This window comes from Pteropus alecto, unplaced genomic scaffold (assembly GCF_000325575.1).
Source record: "Pteropus alecto unplaced genomic scaffold, ASM32557v1 scaffold23, whole genome shotgun sequence".
NCBI lineage: Eukaryota > Metazoa > Chordata > Mammalia > Chiroptera > Pteropodidae > Pteropus > Pteropus alecto.
The window spans coordinates 121,199-136,306 of NW_006435837.1; the positions used below are offsets into that span (position 1 = coordinate 121,199).

A 15,108-nucleotide genomic window follows, 5' to 3' on the forward strand; every position below is an offset into this window, starting at 1 on the left:
TCCTACAAGCTCTAAGAATTCTCAACCTGCACAATAACTTCTTTCTTGGCGTTCATTCTCTTTGGCTTTTCTATTGGAGTTTGACAGGTAATCAATACCCTCAATTTTGAAATTCTCTTCCTCAGTTTCTTTAAACTGAGTTCTACTTCTCTTCCCACCTTCCCAACTGTTTACTCTGCCTCTCTTGACCCATTATTGCAGCCTTGCCCAAGGTGGTACACTCAGCCCTCTTCTCTTCTGCTTTCTCTTTTATCTCACAATTTCGACTACCAGTTACACAAAGATGATTCCCCAGAACCACTTACTCAGGCTAGCACCTAACACTTCCACCAGACTGTCTGCTGAATATTTTCATTGGAATAAAACCCTGCTTCTCCCGAATGACCACTGTGGCCTTTTCCTCTTTCTCTATTTATATTCAGTCAGTCAGTTGTCAATCTTGTCCATTCCTTGTCCATGACTTCTCAGGAATCTGTCCCTTTCTTGTTATTCTGTCACCATTCACTCTCAGCTTCATATTTCCTGATCCCTGGGGAACAAAAATAGCCTCTCAACTGTCCTTTTGCTTTCTGTCACTCCCACGGCAAATGACTAGGAACCTATTACAAGTAAGGGCCGCTGCCAAGTAGTGAGGCAGACTAATCAATCCTCCAAAGCACTGCTTTGACCACAGCACTCCACTGCTCAGAAAGCTTCTGCAGTTCCCGAATATCCAGTGAATTCTAAAAAATTTACCCAAGCTATTGTTAAGAGATATCTGCTATTATTCTCATCATTTTACATCATATCAATTTCCTAACATATTATGGCCCAATGGCGGGTGTCTCCTCACCTTATTTTGACTTGGGTGATCAGTGACTGTTCAACAAACAGTTTTGACTGGTTGTTTTTCCTTCCATTTTATCATTATAAAAACTCAAATTGGGAAAAAACATGTTTTGTACTTCCAAGCAGAGAAGACTACACTTCAACTTTGAAACCCCTGTGGGGTTAGAAGTACTTCCTCTGACAATCAGAATGAAACCAATGTTCTTAGAATGGAAACTGCTCAGAAGAGTTCTCAGCATTGTGATAAAGTAAGGGTGCCCTGCCTTTGCTGCAGGAACCAAACTCATAGATTAGTTGAATCTGAACACGAGCAGAAAGAATCTAACAATTTGGGTGAATATATACTCATGTTTAGTCTGATTATCGAACGCCCTCAGAATACTTCTGGGATCCCACTTTCACCTCAAGTTCAGTAAAATATTCCCTTCCAGGTTACAGGAGTCATGATCCTGAAAATGCTGTGGAAGAATTCATAATTTTTAAAAATATACAGTTTTAAGAGAAAATAAGGGGTGGAGAGAAACTCAGGAAATTCACAAAAACTTTCTCCCATTCATTAAAGTAAAGCAATAAAAATACCATACCAAGCTAACAGGTATAGAAATGGTATTTTAGCTCATATTAGGGATAATGAATATAATTTATTTGTTTCATATCTCGTGATGCCTAGATACTTTCATGATCTCCCTCTTGGGCAAATTAACAGAATGCTTATACATTCACTTTACTTTTTGCAGCTAATACGCATATAAGAATCACTTTTCTGCTTTCAGTCTCCCAAAAATTCAATGTCTTTTAATTTTATGACTCAACTCATTCCTCTAAGTCACTCTCAGAGAACAAAATTATATTATACATGGTAGATGTAACTGCTCAAGCTACAGGAAAGGCAAACAAAAGCATATCTTGCCTCTTAAGCTACATTTCTTTCCCAATTTTTTTTCCACATCATTCAATGTTAGCCATTTCTTCAGATATCTAATTTTCAAATCTCGAAATATATTTCACTTCTTTTACCAATGCACCCCTTAAATTTATCTCAAAGCCAGCCACTCTTAAATTCATCCTATTTTCACTACTACACTCTAACAAGCTCTGGTCATCTAACATCCAGAACCCAGTGGGTCCTTCCAATCAAGAGTCAAGCCCTTCTTGAACTCAAGGATTTTCTTCTGTTGTTTCTAACTTTCTTCCATTTTCTCTCATCATTCTTATTAAAATTTCTATTATAGGATGTGAGGACTCCTAAATCTAGCCTCCCATATTGCCTTAACTTTTCTACTATATTTTTTTTCTCTTTGTCTTTCTACATTCTCAGAATCCCTAAACTTTCTTCTAAGCTAGCTAATTTGATTTTTACACTCCATTACTTAATTTTTATTTAAAAGATCATGTTTTAATTCCAAAGTAAATTTAGTTTCTTTTTCACAGTAATCTTTTTGTTTGTTTGTTTGTTTTTTGGTGGATATATCTTCCCAAATAGCTGAGAATTTAAAATTTATTCTGTGCCCTATATCAAACTCCTCTGCTGTTTCATTATTCAGTTGACTGAATTTGGTGCCTCTCTTTCAGACTGTTTTTCCTCAAAAGCATAGTTCTTTTAGGTTGTCCATTCATATTTGTAGATGAGGGTTTAGAGTTACATTATGATAGGTAGGTTGTGTTTCCTCAGCCCATGTGAGAATACATTTGGCTAGCAATGAACCTAAGCTCTGACCACAGAACTCCTGTCTAGAATTAGTCTGTGGGAGAGATAGGAACCATGTAACTAGCCAGGCTTTCCTTTAATGATGGATGAGTATCCTATCCTCCAGGTTCTAGAGATCTAATACCCTCCAGGATAGCTAGCTACGAGCTACCTAAAGCACTGCCCCTACTTTCTCCCACAGAATCCACTTTGGAATTTCCTATGAATTTGCAATTCAGAGAGCTGAATTTCTGACATTATCTCATAAGGAAAACCACAGACAACTACACTGATAGGTAAACAGCTTAGTTTGCCAAAACTTTAATTACCTGGCTGTGCCCATGGCGTGCTCTTTCTCCTAGGACATCCTTGTTTTTGACATTAGGGATAATGGAAAATGACAATTTTTGGATGGTCTTATAACTGTCTGAATAGGTTCACTAACCTCTCTAGGGTTTTGCCATTGACTGGTTCTCAACTGCTTTATCCAACCAGAAATTCATCATATTCTGGTCTGCAAGTGGCATACCTCTCAAGTTTTGTTTCTCTGGAGTTATTTTTATATTTCCCCCTCAATATTATTTCAAAAGGAAAGAAAAGTAAATGTGTGTTCTTTAATGTATCTTGAATTTGAAGTCATAGCATGGAAATATGTTTAAAAAAAGTCTATGAGACAGAAATCAATCAATAGTAGTGAAAGGTTACAACTCTTATCAACACTTGATAGATACTAAAAATAAGGAAAGAGATGTATATAATATTAATCTAATAGTTTTAATTCAAATTCTGTTCCCTAAGAATAGAATATTTTATTTTCAAAGGACTTTGCCCACCTTCTGTGTCAAGAGGAAGAGTAAATGTCAGAGCCCTGTCTTTCCTTACCTTGCATTACTTGGAACTTCTGTACACTTGGCTCAAAAATTCAAGGCCAGCTCTTTGTTACAGATTAGTTTTTTCCATAAAACCATTTTGAGCCAATCAATAACTTCAAGGTTTTGTTTGTTTAAAGTCTAAAAGTTCAAACTTTCAAAATCTATTAAAATTTGGTCTTAAAATAAGCCTTCTTAAAGCCTTATTTTTCCAAAGCCCCTGTTCATGCTCAGATTAAGAGTTGCCAAAACACCTTCTGCACTTAGTTGCATTGATACACTACGAACACTAAGCACTGTTTGTAAAAAAAAAAAAAAAAAAAAAAAAAGGCCTGTCTTTAAGACTGTATGTTGACATTAGGAAATGCATACACTTTCTAACTAGTTTCCAATTAAGTTGTACAGCCTCCTTAATAAAATATTACTATTTAATGCACTCAATAATTTATCAATCTATGTTCATTATGTAACATTCTACTCTATATCGTAATATATAACAATTCATCTCCTTGGATCGCTCTTTTTTGATTTTGTAGTGAAATTTAAAAAATAGTTTAGTAGCTTTTGTTGAGATTTTGAAGAGAAATTCTATTCATGTTTCCTCTAATGAAGCCTTTAGTTGCAAGTGTACTGGAATGAAGTGTCTGAAACCCTTGATGTGATCAAAGAATGAAGACAGTGTTTTGATAATAATATGAAGTGGAGATTAATTTAAAGACTACACTGTACACGAAATAAACAAAATAAAACTCCAGGGGAAAACTTTTTAAAAGGGTAATTTCTGGAAAATTCAGTACATGATGAAGAAAAGTGAGTATTATCTTACTGAACTGTTTAATGAGCAATATGTCTCCTTGTATTACAAAATCTTTCTAATAACACATTAGAATTATTGGAGGTTGGGGTGAATTAAAGCATTCCCACTTTCATGTTACCTTATTCAAGCTGGTAAGTGCTTTCCTTAGTTTTTAGTAACTAGTTGTAAAAGTCACATATTGCAGTGTTTATGGTTTTTAAACTATTTTAAATATTCTTAAACTATGAAACTTCTTTAAATTACTGTTTTTTCAGATCATGAACATGGTAACTTGACTAATCTGACCCTACTGTTTCCCTCATCTATATGAACACATGCTTCCTATTACTGCTTTTCCTAAATACATTTACTTTGGGTAATTACTCTGTAAAGTTCTGTAAACTCAGAGCTGACACTAATAATGTTCTCTGTACATCTTAAACATTGGCAAGAATATAATCTCAAGCCTTTCAACAATTATAACAAAATCTTTAAATTGACAATTGCAGAATTATGGCGTGTTTTTACATTGATCTTTTGCTACTGCAATTAGCAGTATGTTTTGTACCTATAATTTAACAAATCCTTTAACTATTAAAAAAAAAAAAACCAGGCTGGACAGTGCAAGGGCTGGTTCACAATAAACCTGCTTATTACATGACCATTGAATATCAGCTCCACTGAGTATCAGCAGCATTAATTCCATGACCATTCTCTGGAGCAAAGATAGGCAGCCAGCTAATTTATAGCAAAAAAATTAAAAACTCCAAACCTGGCTTTTTTCAGGCATTTGGGGAGATAGTAAACTACTACTAAATAATAATCTAAAAGGGGGTGGGGGAAACAAACACATAATTTGAAACAAGGACAAAAAAAAAAAAACATATATACAGGAAAAAAAAACTTGTAAGAAAACATTCTATAATTCTATGCTAGCACATTGAGGGAAAATGTAAGTTACCAGCACTAACTCAATAAGAGATAGAAAATCTAATCACCATAAAATTGAAAGGAAGAGGAGAAAGATATCTGTTACCCACTCAAAAAGCTCCAGGCTTTTCCCAAAGCTATCTGAACTATGCCAGGGCACAGAGGAGGAAAGCTTTCTCAATCACTTTTATAAAACTAATTTATCATTTTTTTAAAAACCAACAAAAATAATGTAATCAAACTACAAACTTGGTTAATTATGAATCCCAAGTATTTGCAAATGTGATCCATCATGTAAAATATATACATACACACACGTACAAACATACACAGACCTTGACAAAGTATGGTTATTCTAGAATTCAAGGATGGAGCCAAATAATAGCCAAATTAACAGGTCAAATAAGTAAAATCTTAATTTTTCTCAATAACTGCTGAAAAGCTGAAATTCAAAATCTATTTTTTATTTAAACAAACTATTCAAATTGGAACAGAAATTTTTTTTTAACAGTCAAAAACATACACAGGAATAAAATGCTAATACATGCTACAAAATGGATGACTCTTGAAAACATTATGCTAAGTAAAAGAAGCCAGACCAAAAAGACCACAAATTATAGGATTCCATTTATATGAAATGTCAAGAATAGGCAAATCCATACAGGCAAAAAGTAGATTAGTGGTTGTGCGGGGTAGAGGGTCAGGGGTAGGGGTAATACGATAATGAGAATTGCTACTGGGTACAGGGTTTCTTTTGGGGGTGCTAAAATATTCTAAAATTACTGGTGATGGCTGCACAATGCTGAATCTACTAAAAACCAGTGAACTGTACATTTTATTTTGAACTGTATAATTTTAAAGGGTATAAAAAACTGTATAATTTTTTAACAGCAGCTTTATTGAGATAAAGCTGTTATAAAATACACAAGTATATGCAAATCTTAAACTAGTTTATGTTACAACATGTGTTTTTGGATAGGAGAATGATATCGGTATCTACAAAAAGACGTGTGTTAAACTAAGATAAAACACAAAGCATTCCTTTTAAAGTCAAAATTAAAACGAGTATGCCCATTAACACTATGGTTATTTAAGACTATGGAAACTGACAGTCAACACAATTAGGTAAAATAATGCAAGCTATAATTATTATTTGAAAAATTTTATAGTTATTTATATATAATCTAAGAAATCCAAAAGAATCAACTGAAAAATTACTATCAGTATGAATGAGTTGGTACAAAATTCATATACTTGAAGGCAAAAGCTTTCTTATGCAACACTGAAGAATGGAAAATCCCATTGATAAGAATAACTGAAAACTACTGAGGTTTCATATATAGAGAAATCATATATAGAGAAATAAATATATATTTCATATATAGAGAAATAAAAACAAATACATATATAGAGAAATCGATCTTGCTCTTGAATACGTCGAATCAGTAATATCAGTTCTCTCTTAATTAATCTCTACACTCAATCAAAATCCCAATATATTTTTGTTCTAAAGCAATCGACCTTATACAGGAAGGTCTGCTTTCAGACTTTATTCTGTTCTATTGATCAACCTGGCTTTGCGGTCATTGTCTTAATCACTATAATCTTAAAATAAGCTTTGATATATGGCAGTGTAAGTCTTCCAACTTTTTTCCCAAGATTGCCCATGCTATTACTGGCTCTTTGCATTTCTATATAAATTTGAGAGCTGGTCTATCAAAACAAAAAGGAAAGTCCTTTTGGGATTTCGTTTAGGATTGCACAGAATTTCTATAATATCAAACTGACATCTTTGTAATATTGGTACTTCCAATCCATGAACATTATATTTCTCCCCATTAATCCAGTTCTCTCATTTCTCTTAATAATGCTGTTACTAAAGGTCTCAGTATGTTTTGTTAAATTTACATCAAGGTGCTGGATATTCTCTGACCTTATAAATTGCACTGGCTTTTAAATTTGACTTTTAAATTGTTGTTAGTATAGAGAAATACAACTGATTTTTACATATCAGTCAATGTTCCCCAACTATAATGCAATAAAATTAGAAATATCATAAAGATAACAGAAAAAAAAATATCCCAGAAATTTGAAAACGAAGTTCTAAAGAATTCAATGGGTGATACAAAAAATATGAAAATCACAATATATTTAGAACTAAACAATAAAAATCGATTAATGTCAAAATCACAGCATCCAGTTATAGTTCAGAGGAAAATTTATAGTTTTAAAGGCACATATTATAAGAGTAGAAATTAAATACCAATGAGCTAAAACTCCAACTTAAATTTTTAAATGTCAGAATAAATGCAAATAAAATAGAAAGAAAGAAATATTATCAAATGAGCAGAAACAGAAAAGGTCAATAAGAACAATTTGAAAAGTCTTAATAACACAGGCAAGTTACTGGCAGTAGTGATCAGAAAAAAAGGAACAAATTAATTAAATTAGATATTTTAAAGTCATTAGAGAGACCTATATCTTATACCACTATAGTTGAAAATTTACATATTCTAGAATATTATTCATAACAAAAAAAAGTCAAAAAAAGACTTACCACCATGAAAGAAACTATTAGTAAGTCAAAAACCGACTGACAAGAGAGACACCAGGCAGCTTCATATATGAATTCTATCTAACTTTCAAGAAACAGAGTATCTCTATGAAATACAGCTTGTTTCAAAAAGAAGAAATACTCCCCAATTCATCTTATGAAGTCAGCATAACCTTGTTTGTTATCAAAACAATACAAAGCCTACATGAAAAAGGAAAAGTGCATGGCAATAATAAAGGGATGCAAATATCTAGGGAATCCAAAGACAGTTTAAAACAGATAATGCAATTATCTAAAATAGTTTAAAATAGTTTAAAATATTAATGCAATTCTTCACACCAATAGATGCAGGAAGATCCGAAAAAAATCTGCTGCTGTTCACAATGAAAAGTCTAAAATAATAAGTAGAAGAAAATATAAACTAATAAATAACATCTACCCCTCCAAAAAACCCCCACAATATCATACTTAATGACAAATTATAAGCACTCCAGTACCTAGACAAGGATACTTGTTATCGATGCTTTTAATTCAAAACTATGCTAGAGACATTAGTGTAGTTAAAATAGGAAAATAAAACTTTATTATTCACACACTACTTTGAAAACACAGAATTATAAATCGTTATTACTCCCATGTTTCATTGACTCTAAAGATACCACCAATTGTAAGATGCATCCTTATTTTATATACAACTAAAAGGAAAAAAAAAAAAACCACTGCCAATTAAACTGATGCCATACTATATTATCTAGAATTTTCATTTAAGACTTATCGAGGTAATTCTTTTAGACTTGGACACATTTTTATCATACCTTGTGTACATATATATATAGAAAGAAAAATAGAAGCAAAAGAAATTGGTATGGTATTCCTAAAACTTCACATTCAGGGTCCTACTAAGGATTGCTTTTTTACTCAAAGTATTCAATCTTTCCTAACAATACTGTCCTTTGCCAACAAGAGTGTTGGTGATGCAGCATTTCTTAAAATGCTCCATTATTATCTATGGGATTTTCTTTCCAATCAGACACCAATTTCACCATTTCTTCTGCCTTCAACTGTACTGTTTGGCATGAAACAACATGACAATGCACATACTCATTTAAGTGATGACAAAATGAAGAGCCTTGACCAAGTTTGTGCATGTGTAGGCAATAACTACATCATGACTGCTGCCTGGACAACAGTGATTATAGGACGCCATCAATTCAAAATCTATTTTGATTTTGGAGATGTTAAAATGTAAGGTGGCGGGAATTGCATTTTAGGAACTATGAAATATGGTAATATGAGAGTTCAGTAAGGTTACATGTCAATACATGTAAGTCCACACACAGTGTTCCTTCCCTATACATCAGCAATAATGAAAATAACTAAAGGAAAATCCTATTCACAATAAAAATTACACAGTACCTAGCAAAAAATCTAACAAAAGTTGTGCAAGAGCTTTATGAAAAGCAGTAGGGCTTTTGAATGCCTAGATTCAAATCCCAGCTCCACTACTTAGCATATATCTATATGTATCTATATATTCTATAAATTTGACGCCAATACAAGTTTTTACATAGAAACTGACAAATTAACCCAAAAATAAACAAAGGGAGGAAAAGTTCCAAAAATCCTGAAGATATTAATATTTAATTATAAAGCTATCATTAAATCAAAGTACTCTAAGTTTAGTCAGACCAATGAAACCAGAAGAGAGAAACTAGAAACAGATATGTATATGTGAGAATATAATAAGCCTCAGGAGTTGGCATTATAAATCAGTGGGGAGAAAGGCTGAACTACTGGGAAAATTCATATTAAAAAGATAAAATTAGATTCCCTACATCATACAATAGAGGGAAAAAAGTTCCACATGAATTAATGACCTAAATATGAAAAAGCACAGTATTGTTATGACCTTAGGGTAAGGGAAGAATTTCTTGCAGATACAAGAAGACATAAGTCATAAACAACAACAACAAAAAAACAGAAAACTGACTACCTTCCTATTATGAAGTCCGACACAAAAAAAATACTTCATAAACAAAGCTAAAAGATAAGCCACAGACTAGGAAATGGTATTTTCAGTGTGTATAATTACAAATCATTAGTATCATTAGTATTAGAATATAAAAAGAATATTCACAAGCCAGTGAAAAAAAGGCAACAACTCAGTAGAAAAATGGACCAAGGACAGGCACAAGCAACTCATAGAAACTCAAATGGCCCATAAATACGTGGGGGAAAAGCTCAACCTCACCAGTAATCTAAAAATTGCACAATGAAATCAGCAATTAGATACCATTTATATCCAATAGATTGGAAAAAATTGCAAAGTCTAATCTTTTGGCCGTGATCTGCAGAAACAGAGGCTCATACATAGCTGGTGGGAGTGTCAAATGAAACATAATTTGATAATTTGGCAATTCTTAGTAAATTTGAGAAATGCAGGCTCTTGAATATAGGAATTCTAAATTAATCCCAAGAGAGAAGACCCCTGGTACAATGTCAAGATGTTCACAGTAGCATTGTTTAAAAATGCAGAAAACTGCCAAAAACCTAATGGCCCCTGCATAATAAACCACAATATATTTATACATTGAAATACAAGTAAAATGTATGAACTTGTTTTCAAACTTCTTAGTCTCAGGACCCCTTTACAGTCTTAAAACAATGAGGACCTCAAAGAGTTTTTGTTGATGTGGATTCTATCTATAGTTATTTATATTAGAAATTAAATCTGAAACATTTAAAAATATATTTATAAATTCACAAAAGACCATAAACCCACTGTATGTAAACATAACTTATTTTAAAATAATTATTTTTCGAAAAAAATTATGAAAAGAGTAGCATTGTTTTACATTTTTGCAAACCTCTTTAAAGACAAGTTTAATAGAGGCCAGCTGGATTCTCATAACTGCCTCTGTGTTCAATCTATTATGACATCATGTGTCATATAGCCTCTGTACAGTACCCGTGTAGTGTACAGAAGAATGTGGCTGGAAGAATATGAGAGATCTCTGGGAATTCCCGGAGCACATTTTGAGAACTACTGAACTAGATCCACGTACAACATGGATAAATCTCAAAAACACGTTAAGTGAAAAAATATACATAAAATGACAAACACAGTACGATAACATTTATGTAAAGTTAACACACAAAGCAATACATACTTGTTTTTGGTACATACAAATTAGGGCAGTGGTTACTTCTGGCAAAGTAAAGACAGGAATGAGATGAAGGGAACTCTAACTGGATCTGTGAGATCTTTCTTTAAACAAATGAAAAATGTTGTGAAGCAAATATATAATATTAAGATCTGTTAAATCTGGGTGAAACTTGCTTTTCTGAAATATCTGTAATTTGATACTTCTGTAATTCTGAAATATTTCATAACTTTAAAAAAATCTTATATTTTTTTTAATCCTAATGAGTGCATGTACCACACAGTTTCCTTAAAGTGGACCTCCCTTTGAGCAAAATATAGTTATAAGATACTTAGATTTTATAAAACATTGTTTGGAAAAATAATTTGACATGGAGAACATTGGTCATATTAACCCCAACAGTTAAGCAGTGGGGTGGGGGTTACTCAGCTCATGTGGTGTGCCTTAATATGTATATTCCTTGGTAAAAGGACACACTGACTAGATGCTTAGTTGAAAACTATTCAACTAGATAAAATTCTCTGTACCCAATAACTGAGATAATTGTTTTTAGAGATAATGACCATATGCTAGGTACTGCTTGGGGACAAGGATAAATGAGAAACAGTCTCTACAAAAATATAAACACACAGTTAAAATATAATAGGTTAAATGCTAAATTAAAGATATACACATTGCTATATGAGATAAAGAAGAAAGAATGAGCCTGGGAAAATGATGGTGCCATTTAACAGAAAGCTAGAAGCAGGAATTGTTTTAGGGGCCCTGGGTTTTATAAAAAAAAAAAAAGATTTCCAATAAATAGTATTGGGCTTTGACTATGTGCCAGATAAATTTGGTTTCAGCCATGCTGAGACAGACACCTGGGTGGAGATGGTCAGCAGGTAACTGAAAATGCTAGCTGAGAAACTAAAAGGGTGGGGGCATGGTATAAAACACTGAAACCAGGGGAGAAGATTTGAGGAAAAAAAAGGACACAGGATTGACCTTGAGGGAAATCCCATGACAAAAGACAGAGAAGACAGAGTTTCTGAAACACAGAACACTTTCATATGACACACCTGGTGACATGCTGTGGAACAGTTACCCAATTTAGGAATAAGTGGGATGAAAAGAAATAAAAGTACTCGTGAAAGGAAAAAAGACGACAGGTGAGGTTTTCGTAAGATGAGCAAACCCTAAGAATGTTTATAAGGGGAGGGAAAGGTACCAGCAGAGTTAGAGGGCAATGATGCAAGCGGCGAACCACTGACAGAGATCCGTCCCAAAGGACGGGTGGAGTGCACAGGCAGAGCAGCTGGGCCCAAAGGAGGCCAATTCTTCCTGCAGCGAAAAAAAAACCGGAGGGAGGAAAGCCTAGGTAAAGACAGAGCATAAAGTGGAAGGAAGGAAACTCAAATGCTTAGATCAGATGATCATCTATCCTTCTGACATAAATAAAAAGATTAGGTAATCTCTGCTGAGGCTGAGGGGTTTCAAGGTCGAGTTGAGGAGTCTAAGAATAAAAAAAGCCTGGAATCGCCAACCCACACAAAGATAATACAAACAAGGTCATCAGTGACAATATAAGTCCAGATGGGGTTAGAGAGGAAGCATTTACGAAAAGCAATGTGAGGAAAAAAAATTTTTTAATGCATTGTGAGCATGTTTTTTAAAAAAAGAAACTTACATCTACCTGAAACAGCCATATAACTTAAAAATTAACACCTCATTTATCTAAGATGGTAGGGTAATAAGGTGTTCCATCAGTCAGTTTTCCAGATCATCAAGGTCTACCCTTTCAGGTAAAAAGCATTCTATGTGTAAGTGGAATAGAAATCCTTCCAAACTATGCACTTACTTATCTTCTTAATTATACAACTTGAGTTTAACAATCTTTATTGTGAACATCCATTCTTGCCATACTAGAACATCTACTGGTGCTGTGTGTGCAATACAATTCTCTCTTTGAGCTCTTCTAAGTCTTTCCCAGCTGTCAAGATAGAAAGCAACTGGTTCTTCTAAATGTTTACTCTTACCATCTCCACAACCCAGCCTGCCTTAGCAACTTGCTTCCAGTGGGCCTCCTACAATGCAGTTTTTCAAAGTTCTCTAAACCATGGCCCTTTATGATAACCATGAGAAGAACCTCCAGTTCTCTCTTGTCCTAGGAATGTAAAAACTGAAACAAGTTTCTAGTGAATACTTAAGCTACCTAGAGTTTTATATCATAAAATTCTAGGACACATATTCCTCACAAGTGCATCTAAGAGTCAAAGATTAATCAAAATGTGAGAAGGCTTGGCTTAGCAAACACCATTAGTTACTCTCTCAAACAAAAAGTTGGTTACTCTCACCAGGGGGGAAGAAGAGGGATTGCAAAAGACCATCTGAAGGCCACTGCCTCTTTAGTAATGGGTTCTTCTAACCCACTTTTAAAAACTGACTTCTTAAAAAATTACCATGGGAATATTTATTCCTCATTTTAGTAAAGTAATCCATAGCACTAATCCTGTATTTCTTTCTTTTCTTATTTATTTAATTGAAGAAATGATTTAAATGTTTAGTCTTGTATTTTTCATCATGGTAAATGAAAAGTTAGAAACCCCTCCCTATCTGTTAACGAGAGAAATTATAATAACTGAGGAAAAGGTTATTTGGAGTGAGAAGTTAGGATAGAAAAAAGGAGCGGCTCTCTAGTAGATGGATCATTCAAAAAGAAGCAAAACTGGCTTAACTTCTGAATATTCTTGCTAATTATTCCAGTAGTGAAAACACTTACCAACTTGCTACTCTCGTTATTTCTCAGTTTTGAAACTTTTCCTAGTCTAAGTGAATATAAAGCCCAGCTCAGGTATGTCATCACGCTGCTACCTTAGGGCACTCCTGGGCCTCCCCCATCCAGGACAAGTCTTTCTACCTGACAAGCAAGTTCTTCCACAATCTACGTTTTCTGGCTAGAATTCCCACCACTCCCCTACCTACACCGTCTACTCCAGCCAAACTGTAAATACTTGCTGTTTTCTGAAGAAGCTTCACCCTTGAAATACCCTTTCCCCACCCCCCACCTCTGCCTAACGATGTCCTACCCATCCTTCAGTAACCTCGAAATGTCACCTAGTTCAGGAACACCTTCCTAAGACTCCAAAAGGAAACCCAGCCTTCCTCTGAAACCTCAGTACCTTTACCGCAGCACTTTAAGTGCATTTCAGCTCGTCTCGTCCACCTCAGAACTTCTTGCAGCCACACTCTAAACGTTCTAATCGTTCTTAGCAACAGCACAATGCATCCCTAACACTGAGCTCCGAGTTTACAGGAGTTGTGTAGTATACAATCAAAAGTATGAATTTTTCAAATCAAAAAGACAATTCTAAATACCATGACACGTACATGAACAATAAAAAACTACATATGTTGTCTTTCAGTAAAAAAATTAACTTTCTGCCCTTTCCTTATTCATCAAAAAAAGTAACTACTACCAACAGATCGCTAATAGCTTACTTAAAGTTGTTTCCAAATAAATGCGTTTAAGACTCCAAAATGTTATTCCTACGTTTTCGGGCTGTGCAATTTGAACTTTTTCCCCTATTGGATAAAAGAGTGATGAAAACTTCTTTCCTGTCAAATTTTATCTTTACTGCTTTATTCAAATACTCGAGAAGGTAATGATTGCTGGAAAGCACCGCATCGCGGGCACCCTAATGGCCACGTATGACTTTGCTTGAGAGAGAAAATATTTGGGGGTCCCATTTGCCGTGGTGACCCCAGACACCCGGGCTGCCATCCGCCCCAACTGCCCTCAGGTGGCTACAAGCGCGAGGGAAAGACGCGGGGCCGTGGGCCCAGAGGGACGACATGAACCCAACGCCCAGACAGCGGTGATGGCCGCCTGCCGCAGCTCAGTTAAAATGCAGCGGAAGCAGCAGCCAGTCACGGGGCTGCGGGAAAGGGCAGAAAGGTGGCGCTGCCGCCAAGCGCCTGGAGCCCATTATGGCGGCGAGGGCAATGGCCGCTGTGGGGAGCGAGCACGCCCCCTCCGCTCGCACACGCTAACGTGCCGGGACTCCGGGGCCCGTCACCGGAGCCGCTGCCACCGCCGCCGCCCGCTCTCCGACCCCCCCTCACGGGCTGTAGCGGAATTTTCTCTTCCGACACCGCCTTCAAGATGGCGGCTCCCCCTCCCGACAACCCCTCAGTCGTCCCCTGCAGCAGGCGCCGAGCCGCCGCCATCTTGTCCCCCGTCCCTCCCCCCTCACCGATATTTACATAGCGAAAATCGGCCCGGCCGGCCTGCGGCCTTC

The 15,108-nt window shown here is 35.3% G+C and overlaps 1 protein-coding gene across 2 annotated transcripts in view; it reads right to left on the minus strand.

Moving 5' to 3' along the window:
- ZFX (zinc finger protein X-linked) overlaps positions 1–15,092 on the minus strand; it is a 43,887-nt gene extending 28,795 nt beyond the window's left edge. Inside the window, exon 1 of one of the 2 annotated variants that reach the window (XM_015589159.2) lies at positions 15,074–15,092. The gene's annotated coding sequence lies outside the window, so the exon portion shown is untranslated. The remainder of the gene's footprint in view (positions 1–15,073) is intronic. The other variant, XM_025046597.1, reaches the window with a different exon arrangement.
- Positions 15,093–15,108: the final 16 nt, after the last annotated feature.